The 19918-nt window shown below is 37.7% G+C and overlaps 1 protein-coding gene across 2 annotated transcripts in view; it reads right to left on the reverse strand.

The window, feature by feature from the left end:
- Positions 1-16351, reverse strand: part of snap25a (synaptosome associated protein 25a) — a 46887-nt gene extending 30536 nt beyond the window's left edge. The window contains exon 1 of one of the 2 annotated variants that reach the window (XM_088402731.1): positions 16153-16351. The gene's annotated coding sequence lies outside the window, so the exon portion shown is untranslated. The remainder of the gene's footprint in view (positions 1-16152) is intronic. The other variant, XM_088402730.1, reaches the window with a different exon arrangement.
- Positions 16352-19918: the final 3567 nt, after the last annotated feature.

Raw genomic sequence — 19918 nt, forward strand, 5'->3', positions numbered from 1 at the left:
TCATTATCTAGGAGCTTGACCCTCGCTCCCTCAGGACCTCTTGTTTTATGTGTTTTCTGTTTCTGTTTGCATTATTATGTCACTGTACAGCACTTTGGTAGACCATGGTCTTTTGAAATGTGATTCCTAAATAAAATCTGACTTGACTTGCTAGCTACTTAGCAATGGATGCCACCGTCCACTTCATCTACTGAGGAAAAGACAAAAGAAAAGCTGTCCAAAAAAAAGAAAATACAAAACAGTCTACCTACATCAAATTTGAATTTATTGAAAACAGTGGGGAATGACCAATGATGATTTTTTTTCTCATTTATTAGTTGCTGTCTTTTGGCATGCACAGACAATCATAAACTTGGTGAAACACACATGCTGCCCAACTTCAGGTTTTTATGGTAAAATCAACTCGGATCACATCGCTATTTTTTTACAATGCAAATCTCGCCAAACTCTCGTCTCATCTCATTCTTGTTGCGTCTTGTGCGATTTGTGCTGTTGATAGATGCTATTGCCTAGCACCACTTAAAGGACATGAAACCATACAGTCATAATCTTGAATGAAAAAAGATAAAGCAAACATTTTTTCCCTATTCGATAAATGAAGATATTAAAGATACTAGTGAAAACTCACTTTCTGGGGTTTTGAGAATTTTTGGTTTGGTTAGTCCCATCGTGTTTTAACTGTCCCATGTGCCTCATTAGTTTATTGCATTCTCTTGTGCATTTGAATCCTATCCCTTGTGTCAACCAATCATGTCCGTCTGCCACTGAAGTCTTGTGTAGGTGTTTCTTGTTGTCTTGTCAACTGGCTTGTAATTGAGTTCCCTGCTTTCTTTCGGTCCTTGTTAGTACATTGTCAATAACCTTGTCATTGTCTTCTTCTGAGTCTGAACCTGTGAGTCCTGTTTTCCCAAGTCCTTTCTTTTTTCATTTTGTAGTAAGCACATTTTGGTTTCTCTCATTGTATCTTGTTTTATTTTATTTTTTTTACATTTTTGGTTTAATTTTTGCTTACCAAAATCCCAGTATCTTGTTTGCTGTTAAATCCTCTTTAAATTACCGTATTTTCTGCACTATAAGGCACACCTAAAAGCCTTAATTTTTTAAAAAAGCTGATGGTGCACCTTATAATCAGGTGCGCCTTATATATGGATCAATATTGAGCTTGGGATTTGTCAATGGGGACTGAACTGATAAAGTAAGCTTTACACGTTTCTTTTGTGTGTTTACAGTTGAACAAGGTTGGTTGTATTGACATGGAGTTATTATGCTATTTAGAGATTAGTTATTATTTGAGTTATTATTGTTATTACTTTGAGTATTACTATATTGTGATTGAAAAAGTTTTAAAATATATCATTGATTGAAGGTGCGCCTTAGAATCCGGTGCGCCTTATATATGGATAAAGTTTTAGAATATGTCATTAATTGAGGGTGCGCCTTATAATCCGGTGCGTCTTATAGTGCGGAAAATACGGTACATTATTATTTGTTGAGAGCCCATCTGTTGCACCGCAAAATTTGGATCATCAACAAGAGTGAAATACAATAAATGTGTTTGTCACTGAAATATTGACTGATACATCTTTCCCAAGTATGGAATAACTATTATTGCACATTTTGAACATGTCATTAAAAAGCCTTTCAAAGCATGTAAAATTACTGTAGTGCATTAAAGTAATTTGATGAACTTTGACTATTTTTATTTAATTCTCTTATTTTATGACTTATTTAAAACAAATAATTAAAGAGGACGTGTGCAATACTTGCCAACAGGGGTTAGAGACATGACATAGCATTATCGATTGACGCCTTTCATTCCATTCATCTCTTATTCGATCATTAAGTCTTGCAATTTTTCAGTCAATACTGAAGGATTGAAGGACTGTTATCCCCGACAAACACGTTTCCCCAGCTTTTGAAGGCTTTCTTTAATACAAACAATAAAACCAAAAACACATTTAGATACAGTATTCCTTGATAGACCAAACAGCCCTTTCCATTCCAGCACCATAGGTACACTTTGGTAAGTATGGATAAAAATCAATGATGAAACCTATCATGGGAGCAATCATCGAACCAGAAGGTGGACCTTAGTGGTAAGGGATCCCTTCAATCTGAAGGAGTTCCATTGAGCCTTTTTGGCCTGTGGGGCTCCGGAGGTGGCTGACAAGTACCAACTGGCAAACAGAGCGTGGATTCAGGGGTCAAAAGGGCAAAAACCCAGGTGTGGGAGGAGTTCGGTTCAGACCTGGAAAATGACTAGTGTCGTTCTACAACAGTGGTGTCAAACTAATTTTTATTTTGGGCCGCATTGTAGTGATAGTTTCTGTCAGAGGGCCGGAATGACTGTGAATTCAAATACATTTTAAGTGTGTTGATCACACATTTACCAAGATTTGATATCAGAAGCCGGCAAAAACTGTTCAAAAGAGTTTTGGAGAATAACAAAATGTTTGCTTTTCTTCCCCCAAATTTTTAAAAGACAACTTTTGGACAATTTTAGTATTTTAGTCAGAAACCTGAAGTCAAATCAGCATTTCAAGGGCCACAAAAAGTGAGGTGGCAGGCCAGATCTGGCCCCCGGGCTTTGACTTTGACACCTGTGTTCTACAACATCACATGGAAATTGGGGATTGTGCCCTTGGACTGGTGGACCAGGGTGGTGGTCCCCCTGTATAAGAAGGGGAACCAGATCAGGATTGGACTCTGCCAAGGTTGCCTTTAGTCACAAATGTTGTTCATTACCTTCAGAATTTCTAGATGCAGAAATGTTTTTTTGTTTTTTTTTGCCTATTATGTGGTACTGCTAGCTTCTTCAAGCCTGATCTCTATCTCTCACTAGAGCAGTTGGCAGCCAAGTGTGAAGCAGTTGGGATGAAGGTCAGCACCTCCAAATCTGAGACCATGGTCCTCAGTCGCAAAAGGGTGGAGTGCCCTCTCCGTTTCAGGGATGAGGGCCTGCCCCAAGTGGAGGAGTTTAAGTATCTCGGGGTCTTGTTCACAAGTGAGGGCTGGATTAAGCAGGAGATCAACAGGCAGATCATTGCAGCATCTGCTGTGGTGCAGACTCTATATCAGCCTGCCGTGGTGAGAAAGGAGCTGAGCTCAAAGTTGAAGCTCTCTGATTTACCAGTTTTTCTACCCGCCTACTCTTACCTATGGTTATCAGCTGTGGATCGTGACCAAAAGAAGATCCTGGAATGGGTTTTCCTCTGCAGGCTGTTCCGACTCTCTCTTAGAAGTAAGGTGAGAAGCTAGGACATTTATGCGGGACTCGGAGTAGAGCCCTTGCTCCTTGACGTCGGGAGGAGCCAGCTGAGGTGTTTCGGGCATCCAGTGAGGACGCTGCCAGGACGCATCTCTGCTGAGGTGTTTTGAACATGTCCAACTTGGAGGAGTCCCAAAACGATGGACATGATGGAGACACTATGTCTCGTGGATGGCCTCAGTTCGAATGGGGATCTCCCTGAGGAGTTTGAGCAAAGTGGCTGGGGAGAGGGAAGTCTAGGCATCCCTGCTAAAGCTGCTGCCCCCACGTCCTGACCCTTGATGAGTGGTAGAAAAAGGATGGATGGATAAAAGCATGTCAGAACAATTCTGTGATTGAATCCGATGTCTTTTTCAGCGTTTACACACGTCACAGGAGATGAATGCGTCACTAACTAATCACCTTTTGTGTGAGCGTGCGTGACCAGACAAAAAGGTGACGCACTGCTCTCTCCTTGAGTCATCTCCTACCTAGCGCAGATTACGCAGATCCAAGGCAGTGAATGGTAACCAAGGTGACCTTAAGTCAACAGCCAGGCAATAAAGCACAAGACACGTGAAGGGAAAGAACCATCCACACTTTTATGAAAATTCATAACCGAGCTGTAAACACACAAAGCTGTTGGAGTGTGTGTGTGTGTGAGTGAGTGCGTGTGTGCGTGCGCATAATTAGAGCGATGTTGCCTCAACGAAGATGCCGGGGTGTGGTTTGCTGATTAGCGCAGGATTTAATTTATGGCACAAAAGAAGGGCCAGTTAATGTGATTTATGGCATGTGCGGTGAAGACCACACGCTTTATTGGATTAAGGTTGCTCCAGTCCTAACACAGTGTTTTAAATAATGACTTTAGCAATATTCCAACTAATAAATAGGAGAGGAAGAGAAGGACAAAACAACATATGAGGTTAGTAGGGATGTGTTTTTACGACATTTGGAGCAGCATGGTCACCGTGGGAACAATCACATCAGATATGAATATGCCCTTATCCCCCCCCCCCCCCCCCCCCCCCTCCCCCCATGGTATCAGGAGGAGTTTACTGGAAATCCAGATGACATATTTTACATTAAGAAAATCTCACTGTAAACAGCATTAATGAAACAAAGTACATGATGCTATCGTTTAAATAGTTTCTGGGGAAATTTATCGGAAGTAAATGTCATGGGAGACATCTACTTTGCACCAAAATTTAGATGTAGTTGGGGCGTGGGGTGGGGGGTTAGGTTGACTGACTTTCTGCCACAAAATTGTCATGACGCTGCACTTCAAGACCGGCCATCTTGGTTTCAATCAATCTGCCAAATTGGCAAATATGTCCAGCAAGCCTTGCATTTGCACTAAAATCTCTTTATTCAGAGTTTTTTGTTAACCAAAAATAGTGATATACTTTAATGACATTTTTAACAGAAAGGGGTCATAATCGGTATGGTCCATTTCAGTATATAATACAACATATCTACAGTAAATCCTCAAATATAAGATGCACTTTTTTTTCTTAAATTGAAGGCTAAAAGTATGGGTGTGTCCCATAAAAGGTAACTTAAAGATTATTTTTTTTTTAATTCAACATCTTTCGAGGAAGATTGCGACATCAGCCAAATAAAAGCCACATAAAAGAAGCGATCTGATTGAACCAATGTCCGAGCCCATCCTCGTTCACACAGGAATATTACTAAATAGGAGAGGATCATATAAAGTTTATGATGTTTTATTCAAATAAGAGTACACAAGTTAGAGAATACAGAAAATGTATTCCATTTGACCTGTTTATTAGTTGTGGTCTTTTGGCATATACACACATTCATAAACTTAATGGCCCACACTACACAGGTGGTATGCAACTTTGGGTATTTATGGCAAAATGAACTCGAGCTGGATTGCAAAGAAATGGAAAAACTACTGCTTCGAGCCCATTCAACGTTACAATGCTATATTTACAAGCCTTACTAATAAAAGTGATGTAAGATGACGCAATAGGCCTCCGTGTCAGTTCAGCTCGAGCTCTCTCTCCAGAGAAGAGTTGGCATTAAGTGCTGGAGCGACATCCCAGCGGGCCACCCGACAGAGACTGACATGCATGAATGACCCAAGAACCTCGGAACCCCATCCTTTATTCAGAGCTCTCTCTCTCTCTCTCTCTCTCTCTCTCTCTCTCTCTCTCTCTCTCTCTCTCTCTCTCTCTTTCTTAAATCATCTGCGGTGCAAATATCACCAGCAGAAAAATATCATCATAATTTTAACACTGTAAACATTTATCCAATCTACACTCTTTTGGACCAAAATTGGAGGAAGATGGGAAGATGAAGTTGTTTGTGCTTGTATTGTGCTTTATTTGCACCACCATATTTGCTGCTCACCGTATTACCCCACTATACATTTTGACTTACCATAAACCCATATAATTGTGTCTCTATGAACTGTAATAACATTCCCAGCATAATCTTTCCTTCCAGGCGCTTCAAACAATGTGGATTTTAATCCTTTAAAACAATGATGCAGCCATCTAAGGCTTTTTGGGGTTAATTCAGGAATTTGCAAAGAGAAGACAAAATGGGCTCTGTAAATAATCCTCCTTGAATTGGATTGATTGCCTTATAAAGGGAATGATGTGGATGCCAGGAAAAGGTAGATGGAAGGTGAACTCAAGGGCATTTTTGATTATCTATGTCTCGATATAGGATCCAAGATGCCTGCCACTGATGCAGCTCCTCTCCTGAGAGGAGAGAGATGCATACGCATATATATATATATATATATATATATATGGGGAAATGCTATCTTTTGTCTAAAATAGTGTGTGTCTAATGTGAAACAATTTGTCCCAAAAAAATGTTCCAATTAACAAAGGTTAAGTAGAATATTTTCAAAGAAAGAAAGAAAAAATATTCTTTTTCATTTCAACTCATTCAATCCCCAAAGATTTTTTACAATTTTTTATGAGTAAAGACATTCAATCCCAGGTACTTAGGGTTAATGTGATACGGTACTTTAGTGCATTAAACTATCAATTATTTTAGTACTTCAGTACCCAAAATAATTAATTATCGTATTTCTGCAAGTACAAGTAAAGTTTTTTTTTCCTAATTTCAAACCCCAATATTAGGGGAGTCGACTTTTCATGTTATCTGCTATCTGTTTCTGAATAACATTAATTCAAATGTGAAATAATATGTGAAGTAATCATATTATGCAATGCTTACAATGCCCTTCACACTCTGTTACAGACCAACAGACTGCTCTGTTAAGACTTCAAATGAAAGAAACCCCCCAAAAAGACCATTTGTTTTCCAGACTATTTTACTGATCTTGCCTATATCCTAAAAAAATTCCAGAAGACATTAAAAAACAATTAGGCTTGTCCAGAGAATCACACACTGAACATACAGATATACACACACTCAAAAATATGATATTACATGTAGACTTTTTTCTTTTTAATGGCTCTAAAAAAGTGAATAACATTAACTTACAATACTGTAAATTCAATCAAGAAAATATTTATGCAGAAGAAACATAAGAATGAGGTTTTTCAAATTTAAATATACACCGGAATCAATAATACACTATATAAAACATAAAGGCAAGGAATTGTTACTATAAACATTTACAGTATCCAAATAATGGATGGACTTAATCATTTCATTACTTAAAAACTTTGACAATTTTGTGCCATTGACTTGAAAAATATTGTCTCAGCAACTAAAGAAAAATTAGCACTCTACTTGGCTATGTTTTTGATCAATCCTCGACTTATTTGTGGCCTCAACAAAAAAAACAAAAAAAAGCTATTGATTGAACAAACATAGGCGACATTGTTGCAGACATGGGGCAATATTCATCTTTGTGTGGGAGGGGCGAGTATAAAAAAGTGAGCTCACCATAAGCCTGCAGGATTATGTCCAAAATAATAATAACGATCATTTTGGTCAATATTAAAATCCCAATTATTAATCACGATTATTCATCATATTTGGTCAAACATGTCCGTTTTTTGCCCTTTTTATAATTAATCAGTATATAAACAAGTCTTCAAGGCAGGATACTTACAAATAATAATAACAAATAAAAATAAATGAAGTGAATAATAATTAAAACAAAATCACCAAGATATGGCAAAACCTGCCACACATTAGCTAGCATGTATTCCACAGTCACAAGTGTCATTACTTTTTACCATATTGAATGACAAATGATTGAATGACAAGATTCCTACAAAGAAAGTACAACTTACAGACACTCGTGGGCCAGATTACACAGAAAAAGAACACTGTGTGTGTCACCGACAGTGACTGCTCTCAACAAAAGCCACGCTGTCCTTCCTCACCATAAATTGTAATACCACCTGCGACCAGAGATGGCGTCAAAACACAAAGCTCAAGCCAAACAAAGCACAAATGAATGAAAACATCATTTTTTGGGAGCGGTCCATGTGGCCCGGTACAAGTTTATCCACGGCTCGGTACCGGACTGGGGGATGGGTACCTCTCACTAGTCCGTTGCATAGATTTGATGCATTTTTACGTGTGCGAATTAATAATAAAACAATTTTAATCATCTTAAACAGAAGCAAACTATCAATTCCTACGAGGCATTTGGGGGGGGCCCCTGGAAATGTCGGGACCTCAGGCCCGCATTCACCAGAGTTCATATCTGTGGTCCGAACAATTATATTTCAAATCTTGGTGTGCTCGCTTAAGTTAAAAACAAAAGCTTTGAAGGACAATCACTTAACAATCAACAAAACCCTCTGATGATTAGATACAGTAATTAATTTGGACTTTTTTTTAATCAGTTTTAACAAGTAGAGTCAGTTTTCTTCATTTTATTAAGTACGATTTTTCCAGTGCTTCATTTTAATGTAGTTATTATTAGTTTTCATATTGCTTTTAAGTATATGGTGCATTTGGTGAGTGCAATGTAAATAAGGTCACTCAAATGTAATAAAATACAATTCTCAAACAGCTTTTCCTTGTGAAGCCAAGTCTTTTATCATTTTATATTTAATTAAAGATTTTTTCCCCCAATTTTTTATTTGAATTTGTCAGTTTTCATTCACCGTGGTCTTATTATGTGCATTGATAATAAAAGGAAAACTGCAGCTACTGTATTTCTATCAATACATCGTCTTTAGCCAGTTCCTTTCCAAGAATTCCAAATTCCAAAAGTTGTCTGATGAAGCTCGTGTGTGTTTCCTGTCTTCGCGTTAGTGCAGTGCCTGTGCCTCTGGAGCAGCCATTTTGTTCCTCTGTTTTTGTTTACATGCCGAGCATGTCTGTGAGAGGACTGTCCTCAGAGGGCCGACTGGACAGGAAAAAAAAAAAAACAACCTCAAACTCTCTTTCACCCTCATGCGAGATTTTTGCAGCAGGCTCATAAAAACTTCCTTGGAAATGAAAAGGAAAGTTTTTCCACAATAATTATGCTATTGTTGTGTGTATTCCATGGACTAACAAAGCAAGTTATGAGCATAAGAAGCAGTTCCAATTTATTAGGGAAGCCTGTTTAGACAGGTCACACATTGCACTTAATTTTTTCAAGCGAAATTGTAATCGTCGATCCATCAGTCCGTCTGTGTGTTTTTGACCAACCTTCCCTAGAGGGCAACATTTGTTTTTTTCTGGTCCGTCATTCTACACTCATACTCATTCTTTTTTCTGTTTTAGTATTTACACTTAAAGTTAGCACCATTTATGTGGTTTTACAGTTACATTGCAATTGAAACACAACACCGTAGTATAAGTATAACACGAAAACAAAGTCAGCTAAGGGTTTTAACCCTAGGCTATAATACACCATGTTTAATACAGGGGACAAGAGTGCAATTAGCAATCATGTCCGTTGAGTGGAATTATAATGCCTTACATGACGCTCAAATAGTGGCTGCTGGTTCTCATTTAAAACTGCCTGTCCTACAACTATAGAAGACGGTTTCATCAACATTTGTCCATATTTGTCTGAATTTCATCGGTCACATACACTACAAGTAAAACAAAGAAGTGCTGAGGTTGAAATTACTTAAAAACGTTTTTATTTAGGGAATTAAAAAAAAAAACTTCTACCTTGCATTTCCTGGCCAAGAGACAATCATAGAAAGAATGCAAAGTTGTTCTGCAGCGACAGACTGACGGAAAGTCCGTCAGTGCTGACGAAGTGCCCACCTCCGCTAACATCATATGTTAAAAGAGTTTGATGTGATTTTATGCTACGAATGTAATAGTGACATGTTACGTATTACTACGTGCATTTTTTTGTGCAGTTGTAGCCATCACTCGGAAAACAAAAAATTGCTTTCACCAAATCTAGAAGAAATTATTTCCTCCTGTCATGACATGATTAATATAAAGGATGCATTTTCAAAACCAGGCTTATGTTGCAAAGTTTTGAGATAATAGTGAAAAGATGAATTTTCGACAGAGATGTCCATTTTGGGAGTTCTACAAAAAACAAGGTCCTGAAGCTCACGGCTTTCATTTTTCAAAATCCTAACGTTCTACATTGTAATCAAATACTTTGAAAATAACTAAGTAGTAGATCGTGCGTACAAATGAAAGATGCATCCGTCAATATTTCAAAAATATTTTTATCAAAACTCTGGGTTTTGATAAAGAGTTTTCGGCCATTGCTGAGAATATTCGGCATTAACATTGCATATATAAAGTAACTAAATAAAACTAGGTTTGTAAAATTACTAATTGACTGTAGATTGACGTTTATAATAACATATTAACAAAGTATGGCAAAAAAACATTTATTTCTTATTATGGGTTGTTGTTGTTTGTTTACCTGGATTTAAAAACATTTACACTTGTGACTGACATCAATTCTACTGGTAGCTTATTCTGTTTGCATGCATCATGACAGGTAAATGCCGCTTCACCCTGTTTGCTTTGAATTTGGATCTTCTAAGTAAGTATTTTATTCTTATTTTTGTTGTTTTCTTACCAGACTTATTTTCTGTTGATATCTGGAGTTTTTGATCCAATACTTAACATATCTGCCACACATTTTGAAGTTCCTAATTTGAGTCTTGGCTCAGGCCTTCCTGTGTGGAGCTATATGTAATTGCTATCCTGTAATTGCATGGATTTCTTGTGGTCCCACATTCCAAAAACATCGAGCATTGAAGATTGAAGAGTGAATGGTTGCTTGACACTATAACAAACATAATAATAACATAAGATTCAAAGAGATTTATTGTTGCATGTATGGTAATATACCACACAGTGAAATGATTATTCTGTTCCCTTCCTGAGCGGACTACAAATCAAATGAATTAAATTAAATATAAGGGAAACAGTCCTGAGGTCGCAGTAGTTAACAAATTCAGATAGATGATATGAAAGTATAAGGCATGCTGATTTTATCAGCATGGTCATATTTGTCATGCATCCAAAAATGGAACTGCTGCAGTTTGTATTTTCCCATCTCAGCCGCAGCACTTTCAAAAAGTGGCCAGTGGTCAAGTTCTTTGCACAAGGGCACTTAAAATGCCCTTGTTTGCTATTCATCTCTTGCATCAATACTGCCAGACACCCATATGCTGCTCTCCTCGCAGCAGGAGTAAAAATATTAGAATAATAATAGTGTATCCATTATGTAAAAAACAAAAAAAAAACTATATCTGTCTTGGTCCTGCCAGTGGACTGCAAAAGAATCCATGACAAGTAACATTCATTATCAATAATTTACTTACATAGCACATTGAATGCAATAGAATCGCTGTATGAAAACAGCTTTCATAGCAATAGACTGGAATGGCAGCTGATGAAAAGCAGACATCTGTCGGGGTTTTTTCCTTTTGATAGCATGGTGGTATGTCTGCTTCATAGTCCTTTTATGTTTGTGTCCAAATTGCGGTAATTGAAGACTCCAAATGTGATCGTGAAAGGCGATATGTGCCTTGTGATTGGCTGACGACGGTAAAAGGTTATTTTGTCTTTCATCAAAGTTACTGTCGCTCTCCAGCAGCGTTGGGCAAGTTACTTCAAAATTGTAATGTATTAGTTATTAATTATTACTGTCATTTCAAAGTAATTAGATTACAGTACATTACAATATTAATGTATTTGAAAATGGAAGGCATTACACTTTATTGCGTTGCTTTTATATTAGGATCACCACCATAACTGGAAATATGGATTTGCCATTCTAAATGTAACTCATTACGCTCATTACACATCCAGTGGAAGGTTGGCTTAAACAGTTTAAATCTTTTAATCTGTTTAGTGTTGTAAACTATTAAAGACACGTTACAATTATTTTGTATATTTTAATCCCTATATAATGTAGCTCCACAGCATAGCCCTGCATTGTTCATGCTTGAGGCAGAAACAGTTTGCGCATGCCACAATTTTAATGTTAATATTCAAATTCAAGTACAGTCAGCTATGTAAGGAACAGACATTTCAAAAGTACAGTAGATTGTTTCGGTGGGGCGAATGTTAGCCTACGTCATCGATTTTTGGGTTTAACATACTGTTTGAATTGAGTTTTTGTATTTTGATACACATTGACCAGAACTAGTTAAAGACTATTATTAATCACACTTGTACTGTAAAAGTAAGTGTTAGCTTACCTTGTCATTATTGCTAGTTGTGACAAGGTTTCGAAATGCTGGCAAATCCACTGTGCAAAGCGGCGACACATCTTCCACGAACACCTCTCGTCTCTTAACCTCTTGAGGTGGAAATGGCATCCCTTCACGACAGAACGATCATTTTGCCTGCTTTGTTTTATTCTCACTCTCAATGCTCTGTTACTATGGCTTCGCTCTAAATGGTTTGTCAAATTACTGGTGCTATTTGTTGAAGTGTGAATTAGCTCTTAGGTGTCACGCACAATGTGCACCTAACTATTCTATTGTTCTTGTATTTATCTCTGACAAACTAAAAGTAATGGACGTATGTCCATCTTGTGTACTGTATTTTATGCACTATGAGGCGCACCTAAAAGCCTGAATGTTTTTAAAAAGCTAATGGTGTGCCTTATAATCTGGTGCGCCTAATACGTGGCTCAATATTGAGATTGGGATTTGTAGATGGGGAATTAATTAATAAAGTAAGATTCCTGTTTCTTTTGTGTGTTTACAGTTGAACAAGGTTGGTTATATTGACATTGAGTTATTATGCTATTGAGAGTTTAGAGTTATTATTTGAGTTCATATTGTTATTACTTTGAGTATTACTATAATGTGATTGCAGTGGAGGAAAAGTTCCCTGATATAAAAGTAACACTACATGTTATACCTTGCTGTTAAAAGATAAACTGTCATGGAAATACTAATAAAATAAAACATAAGACAATTGTGTATTCATTTTGGGAGTGAATGGAGTTGTCACAAAGATGCTTTGTAATCTACTAATAAAGTTTGACTGCTTCTACCTTGCGCCTTATAATGTGGTGTGCCTTATATGTGGAAAAAGTTTTAAAATATGTCATTAATTGAGGGGGCGCCTTATAATCCGGTGCGCCTTATAGTGCGGAAAATATGGTACGTATTGCCCATATTCACTGCACTGGACATATTTCTTCCGATCTAGCAGTTTTTTGGCAAATTTTTTTTGGCGCTTTCAGGTTAAAAATGCATTGCAATGCATTGCATTACTCTCATTTGTACCGAGTAGAATGTCACTGTTTTTTCTGTGTAATATATTACACTACCGTGTTACAGAAAAAAATTATGCACTTATGGTAATTACTTTACTTTTGTGATGCATGACTCCTAACACTGCTCTTCAGTGACTGCAAAGGACAAGTTGTATTGAAGAGTGTTTCCCAACATTTAGCGAGCCGAGGCAATCATTTTTAGAAGAAAAAAAACTAACGACATGCCACCAACCAAAGATACTCAAATGATTACCTTGTCTCAGTTTACTCACAGATTGACTCAGTGTGAAAACTGGCCTTGTTTGATTTAACACTATTCTGATATATTTCCAGGAAGCCATGAGTCATTCATTCAGTAGTATGACTAACAACAGGTGGACTCACAGTTTTATTGTGGCATATGCGCATACATTTTATGGGACTGATGCTACGAGGCTTGAACAGGGTATATATCACAAAAAAATCTTAAAAAATAAAACAAATATAAATAACAAGCAAAAAACTGCCATACAAATAATTTAACTGAAAACCTCACAAAACTAATGTGAATAAATTAAAAACTATAGTATATGTTTCATAAAGAAAAACAATATATATATATATATATATATATATATATATATATATATATATATATATATATATATATATATATATATATATATATATATATTTTCCTCCATGTGGCCCATTAGCTTCAACGAGTTTGACATGTATATATTCAAGTGGAACAATTCTGGGGGAAGGAGCAACCCTGAGTGTAGGGGAAGGAACTTCAGGGGGTTTGTTAGATTTTAACAAATGTTCTGCAGCTATCAGCAAATCTAATTCATGCTGTGGATGGAACACTACATTTTTCTTTTCAAATTAATGAAAAAGGATTGCAACATTAAGCAGCTTCTTGCTGTGTTAATGTAACTCCTTTGCAAAGCGTCTTTATTGTGATTTTTGATGTACATGTATGTCATACTGTCATCAGTGACCCAATTTGCTGGCAGAGGACGGAACTCAAACAAGTGATAATACATGAAATTTCTTATGTTCTAATTGAGTTTCTAAATACGTTTCTAAATAAAATAAGCCTGGGGCTTCCGCTGTTTTGAATCTTTCTGTCCCTTCCTGACCAAAATTATTTTGCACTGGTACTTGCGCAAGCCACTCAACTTTCTTCAAAATCCGTGAAATCCTTTTGTGTCATCTGCTATCACATAAACAATTTAAAAACAGCCTTTTTCATAAAACAACAAGCATGCTTGTATTAGAGAAAAACATAAAACATTTTAAAATACTGTATTTTCACAACAGACCTGCATATTTTAAAATTTATTATTCATTTGTTTTACGCCATATGTTTGTCATTATGATACATTGTTAAGCATTTATCCGCCCACAACGAGAAACCTAATTGTATTGCGTGTCATAAAATATTCACCAGCCTGCACCAAAAAGGCAATGCAGTTACACAGTCAGCTCATATTGACCAGCATCCATCATAGTGTTTATACAGGCTTCTTTTCAGCAGCGGTACAGTAAGAGTGTAACAGTACCAGGGCGTTTCTGAGAAGCCAACCCGCGGTGATGATATCAGTGAGTCACCATTCATCTGGCAAGCAACCCCTTTCTCAATGTGCTCAATAGGCCATCCTCCTCCCGTCACCCCTCCCACCCTTTTCTGTCTCCCTGCGGTTCAAACTGCATATAGCAGTCATGACAACCACAACATCCTAACTCCCTCCAAGTTAGGGCGTCCTCTCGTCTGCCATCGGCATGAATGCGCGTCTGTACCAACACGTATAGGCTGTTATTCAAATGTGACATGAACACTGCTTTGACACCAAAGCCGCAGACCGCATCGGCCGCGACACTGTTCTACCTCGATCTGCCTGTCACAACATCTGCGTACTCGATGGACAACACAACTTCTCACTTACATAATCGATACAGTAAATCTGTCCATTATCTATCTATCTATCTATCTATCTATCTATCTATCTATCTATCTATCTATCTATCTATCTATCTATCTATCTATCTATCTATCTATCTATCTATCTATCTATCTATCTATCTATCTATCTTCTTTCTTTCCACCCATTCATCCATCCTTCCTTCCATCCATCCATCCATTGTCGGTCTATCTATCTATCTATCTATCTATCTATCTATCTATCTATCTATCTATCTATCTATCTATCTGTCTGTCTGTCTGTCTGTCTGTCTTCCTTCTTTCCATCCATTCATCCATCCTTCCTTCCATCCATTGTCCGTCTACCAGTTTGTCTATCTATCTATCTATCTATCTATCTATCTATCTATCTATCTATCTATCTATCTATCTATCTATCTATCTATCTATCTATCTATCCATCCATCCATCCATCCATCCATCCTGCGGGGCCCACCCCGATCACCACCCATTGCGCACCCTATAATGCAACACTGGCCCAGCGGTGACCCATAACTTAGAGATGTGACGTAGATGCAGCAATTCTGTTTTTCCGTGCCTGGACAAACGCACCTGCGCCGCAGAGGGTTAATTACCACCAGCCCCGTCACTCGCGATCGAAAGAACACGCGTGGCGGCCTCATTGACGGCGACAAGCGTCGAAGGTGTCACGGCGCACGGCGCGTTTCGAGCTCCTCCACCCACCCTTACCCCCACCCCCCCTTGCTGTTTATACGGGCTACCCTCCTCCCATCAACTTCACCATGGCGCACTTAACTATTGCACTTCCGCCGCAATCACCTTGCATGGCACTCCGTTCTCCCCGCAGCTCCTTTCTTTTTGTCCCTTTTGAAAATATTGATTTGTATTGCATTTCTGACTAAAATGATCGCGGCGTCTGGCAGACAATTCACCAACTCGATGTGGCGTCAGTCTACCAGATGCGGATTCCCATGTATAGACAAGCACCGGAATGATAGCTCACCAACAACATATGGAGCCCTAAAATATTTTTCCTCATTATGACAAGCTTGCGGCGTTTCCTTTCTTCGCGTTCCAGCGGTGCGTCGCTATCCGGGGTGCTGAAAGAGCGAAAACGCCCACATTGCATCGACGCATTACTGCGCACCGCATCCATCCAACTCGCTGCGCGTTTGCGCTTGGGAGCTCGCGCACCGTTCCTTCCTCAAACGTTAAAAATAAGACGTGTCGCCCTTGAATACGTCTTAGATCCGCCGTCAATCACTGCCATTCATTCACAAGAGGAAAATAGCCAAGCGATAGGCAATGCGCAAAATGTGGTTGGAAGAAAAGAGCGAAGGGGAGCAAACTTACCCGAGCTTGTGGTCGTCGGCCTGCAGTCAGTACTGGAGGAAATGCGTTCGCGTTTTTGGACCAGCAGAGCCCCTATGTGTGTGTGTATGTATGTGTGCGTTTGTGTGTGTATGTGTGTGTTCACGCTGTGACGGTGATGCTGCAAAGGCGCTGCGCCGATTCTTCCTCACTTCTTCAATGAGGGGAAGCAGTGCAGCTCTCGTCAAAGATGGCGGAGCTTCTGACGTCAGCAAGCAGCGTTTAATCGAAAAAAAAGAGAGAGGCGGTGTTTGTTTTTGCTTTAAAACTACACATGTATTTTTTAATAGTGGGTCAATACACGAAGCATCTCCCACGAGATATATTCTCACAATAAACAGACGGGGCTATGAATTAGACACACTTGCATACTCAACTGGTGGTGAGAACTTGAGGAATACAAATACATAGCCAGGTTTAATTTAAGCTATCTTTATTGAGTAAATTGCAGTGTTTCCTCGTTTATCGTGTGGGTTATGTTCTAAAAAAAAAAAAAAAAAAAAAACTTGCAATAAGTGAAATCCACCAAGTGAAGGTTGTTTTTTTTTTTTCATTATACATTTTTTGTTTCTTTTATAAACTTATTTCATTTGCAGTATGTTTTAATTATAAATGATATTTTCTTATTTTAATAAAATATATGCTTATTTTATAATATATATAGTATATTCATGCTTATTATATATGGTTTTGTTCATTCTATCTGTATTTTTTTTTACAGTAAGTTTCAATTATCATAAAGCACAGACTTCACTCATACTTGACAGGAAACAGGGCCCAGAGCCCATCCTTGGGAGGCGTATTTTAAAAACTTCAATTTTAAATATTTCCACAACCAAAACAGCTAGCAACCTAAAAACAAAGCAGGCGCCTACTTTTGGCATAGATGAGTCTCCATGAGCAGCGGCATTAAATAATTCAAAGTCATTCCCTAATAAAATCCAGAAATGAATGATTTATTTTTATATGTTTAACAAAACTTAAAATTGCTGTATAAATTCCTCAGATTGCACGCTAGATGCACGAAAATCACCCACGAGTGTCTGTGTTGTGTTTTCTTTATTAGTATGTTTTCATTTTTGCGAATATCCCCTAAATTATTTGTTTGTTGGTCCATCTTGTGAATGTAGATAACATCCTAGCTAATTTTAGTTTTTACCTTCAGCATGTTATATGGTGTTGCCTTGTATGTGTTTGGCTCATTAGCATTTTTGTCTGTGCTGGGTATTTCCTTTTGGTAAATGTTGGCACATGCAAATGTTTTGCATTGATGATCAAACTCGTTCGCATCTGATTTTTTTTTTTGAAAGGAATATAATTTGTCATTCCATTATAATGGTTTATATGAAATTTGTGTTTATTTAGTAAGATATCTAATTTTTGCATATGGGACCCACCTGAGTTATGTTTGTATATTTTTGCAGTTTCACAAAACAAATGAGTGACAGCTGTACCACTGACATTCATTTGCTGATCGCTGTCTACCTAGATAGAAGCCATTGGACCATCTAGGAAGGACAGAATATTGGGTTATTCATAAAAAATATATACATTTGTGTTCATTCTATTTTATATTAAATTGTGAAATTATTCATAACTCCACAAACAATCAATTCACCCAGTTTAACATATTTTCAAAAATGTCATTAAGAAAATTGTCAAAATGCGTTTTGTTTCTTCAATGCTAATTAGGTTATGAAGCCAGCAAAGCTAAAGCAGCATTTTATTTTATAATGCTGTTTTTGACTAAATAATTGGCCACAACGTTTTTGGGGGCAAATTGTTTTTAAAGTGTGTAGGAGCAAAAGTGCCCAAATTCAATAAATAAATGTACCATTCAATAATTAAAAGTTCAATTAATTAAAAAAAAATGTAAATTAAAAGTGTCAATAATTATATAAATGTTTCATTAATTAAATACAACATTTAATTAATAACACATAACACATAAATATTATACCTCACCTCGTTTTACAGTCAGAAAAATAAAATCATTTAATTCAGTTTTAGGGAACGTGAAATTAGTTTCAAATATTTTAATAAAAAAATAAAATAATGTTCTTTTCATAAACGTCAGCAAGTGAAGAAGCACCTAGCATATCTGTATCCTTACTGTTTTTCCATTCAAATTTCACATCTGATGCCAGTGGTAAAAACCGCATCGACAATAAATTGTGTATGTCATTAACTGTAAAAGTTCACCAGTGAAATAAAACTAACTCTCAAGCAGATGCAGCAAAACGCAGTAGTGTGGCAAAGTCATTTGCTATCTTCAGATTTATTGTTTTACCAATATTTAATCCACCCTCTCACACAGTCTTTTGGGATAGACTCAATCTTACTGTATCCAGCTTCTATTGATCTTGTTTAGGACTTGTACTTATGTTGGTATTATTGGTGCATCTGTGATGCGTTTCAGTCCAGCATTTCCTGCCACTCATATGTTTTCTTCTTGGCAGTCAATTTGATAGTGGTACGTGACACGTTGGAGCTCTAGGTTAGTCCATCTGGCTCCTTCTCTTTACTGGGTTTGTGTTGCCTGAGGCTTTTACTAAGCAAGTCAAATATTCCTGCTATATTTTGGAGGTAACGTATTTCTCTGAGTACAAGTTGCCCCTCCCCCTGCCTCCTCAATTCACTGCAATTTGGGTGAATTTTACAAAAACGCAATCTTAAGTCTACCTCTAACTTTAATGGCGACATATATCATGGTTGTCCTTTCAAGCTATACGGTCGGTGTGTTATTAAAATCACAAAATTATGTTATTTTTAGAGGCATTTCTACACTGTACATTAAGTAACATATTGTTGCAGTTAAGGAGGGAAGGGAGAGGGGCGTAAACAAGAGAAGACTGTGAGGCAATGTATGCGTAGATGCAAAACCTGAAAATAATGTTGCAACAATAAAATGATATGAAGTTTCAATGCTTCGTTTTTTGATGCAGCTGAACATTAAATTGTCTAACAGCCCTACAAGTCATCATCACTATCTGAAATCCAAATAACTTCTCACATTTAACTCCCGGACATCATTTGTCCAAACATCCTGTTACTCTTACACGAAAGTCATCTTTGGACCTGTCCATTTTTTTTTATTTAAAAGAGGTCTTCAGAAGTTATTTGCTGATCATCTTACTTGGGTTATTATCTCAAGCTTTCATTATCCAAGTGACGACTGTTGTGAGATCACAGTGTGGAACGTTGCCCTTGGCTGCCCTTAGCTGCCCTTGGCTGCCCTTGGCTGCCCTTGGCTGCCCTTGGCTGCCCTTGGCTGCCCTTGGCTGCCCTTGGCTGCCCTTGGCTGCCCTTGGCTGCCCTTGGCTGTTGACCCACCTAATATGGGCCTGATATTACATTATTTATCTACTTACAGTATTTACTTCAGATGTCAATCTTATGGCATTGCTGTGTGACGGAGAATTGCTGTCCAGGACGTTCCATTGACTTTAACTTCGCTTGTATGGCTAATTTTAGTAGTGCTTTCACTCAGACTCTTTACAAATGAAATTCTTCTGATCAAGCCACAACAGGGGTGGAAGAAAAGGTCATCCCCATTAGACCATAAAGACATGTGCAGAGTGCGTATGGCAATACCCTCAGTAAACGCCGGTGCCCTCATACCTGCTAAGATAAACAATTTCCAAGAATGAATTATAAAAGCACACAAATTGCGCTGGCAGATTTTGCTCAGTCCATCAGCATTATATCGATCTTTGAATGTGGACTCAGCAGCGAGGCGGTGTCCTGC

The sequence above is a fragment of the Hippichthys cyanospilos genome, chromosome 20 (assembly GCF_059441005.1).
Source record: "Hippichthys cyanospilos isolate Australia breed blue-spotted pipefish chromosome 20, RoL_Hcya_1.0, whole genome shotgun sequence".
Lineage (NCBI taxonomy): Eukaryota > Metazoa > Chordata > Actinopteri > Syngnathiformes > Syngnathidae > Hippichthys > Hippichthys cyanospilos.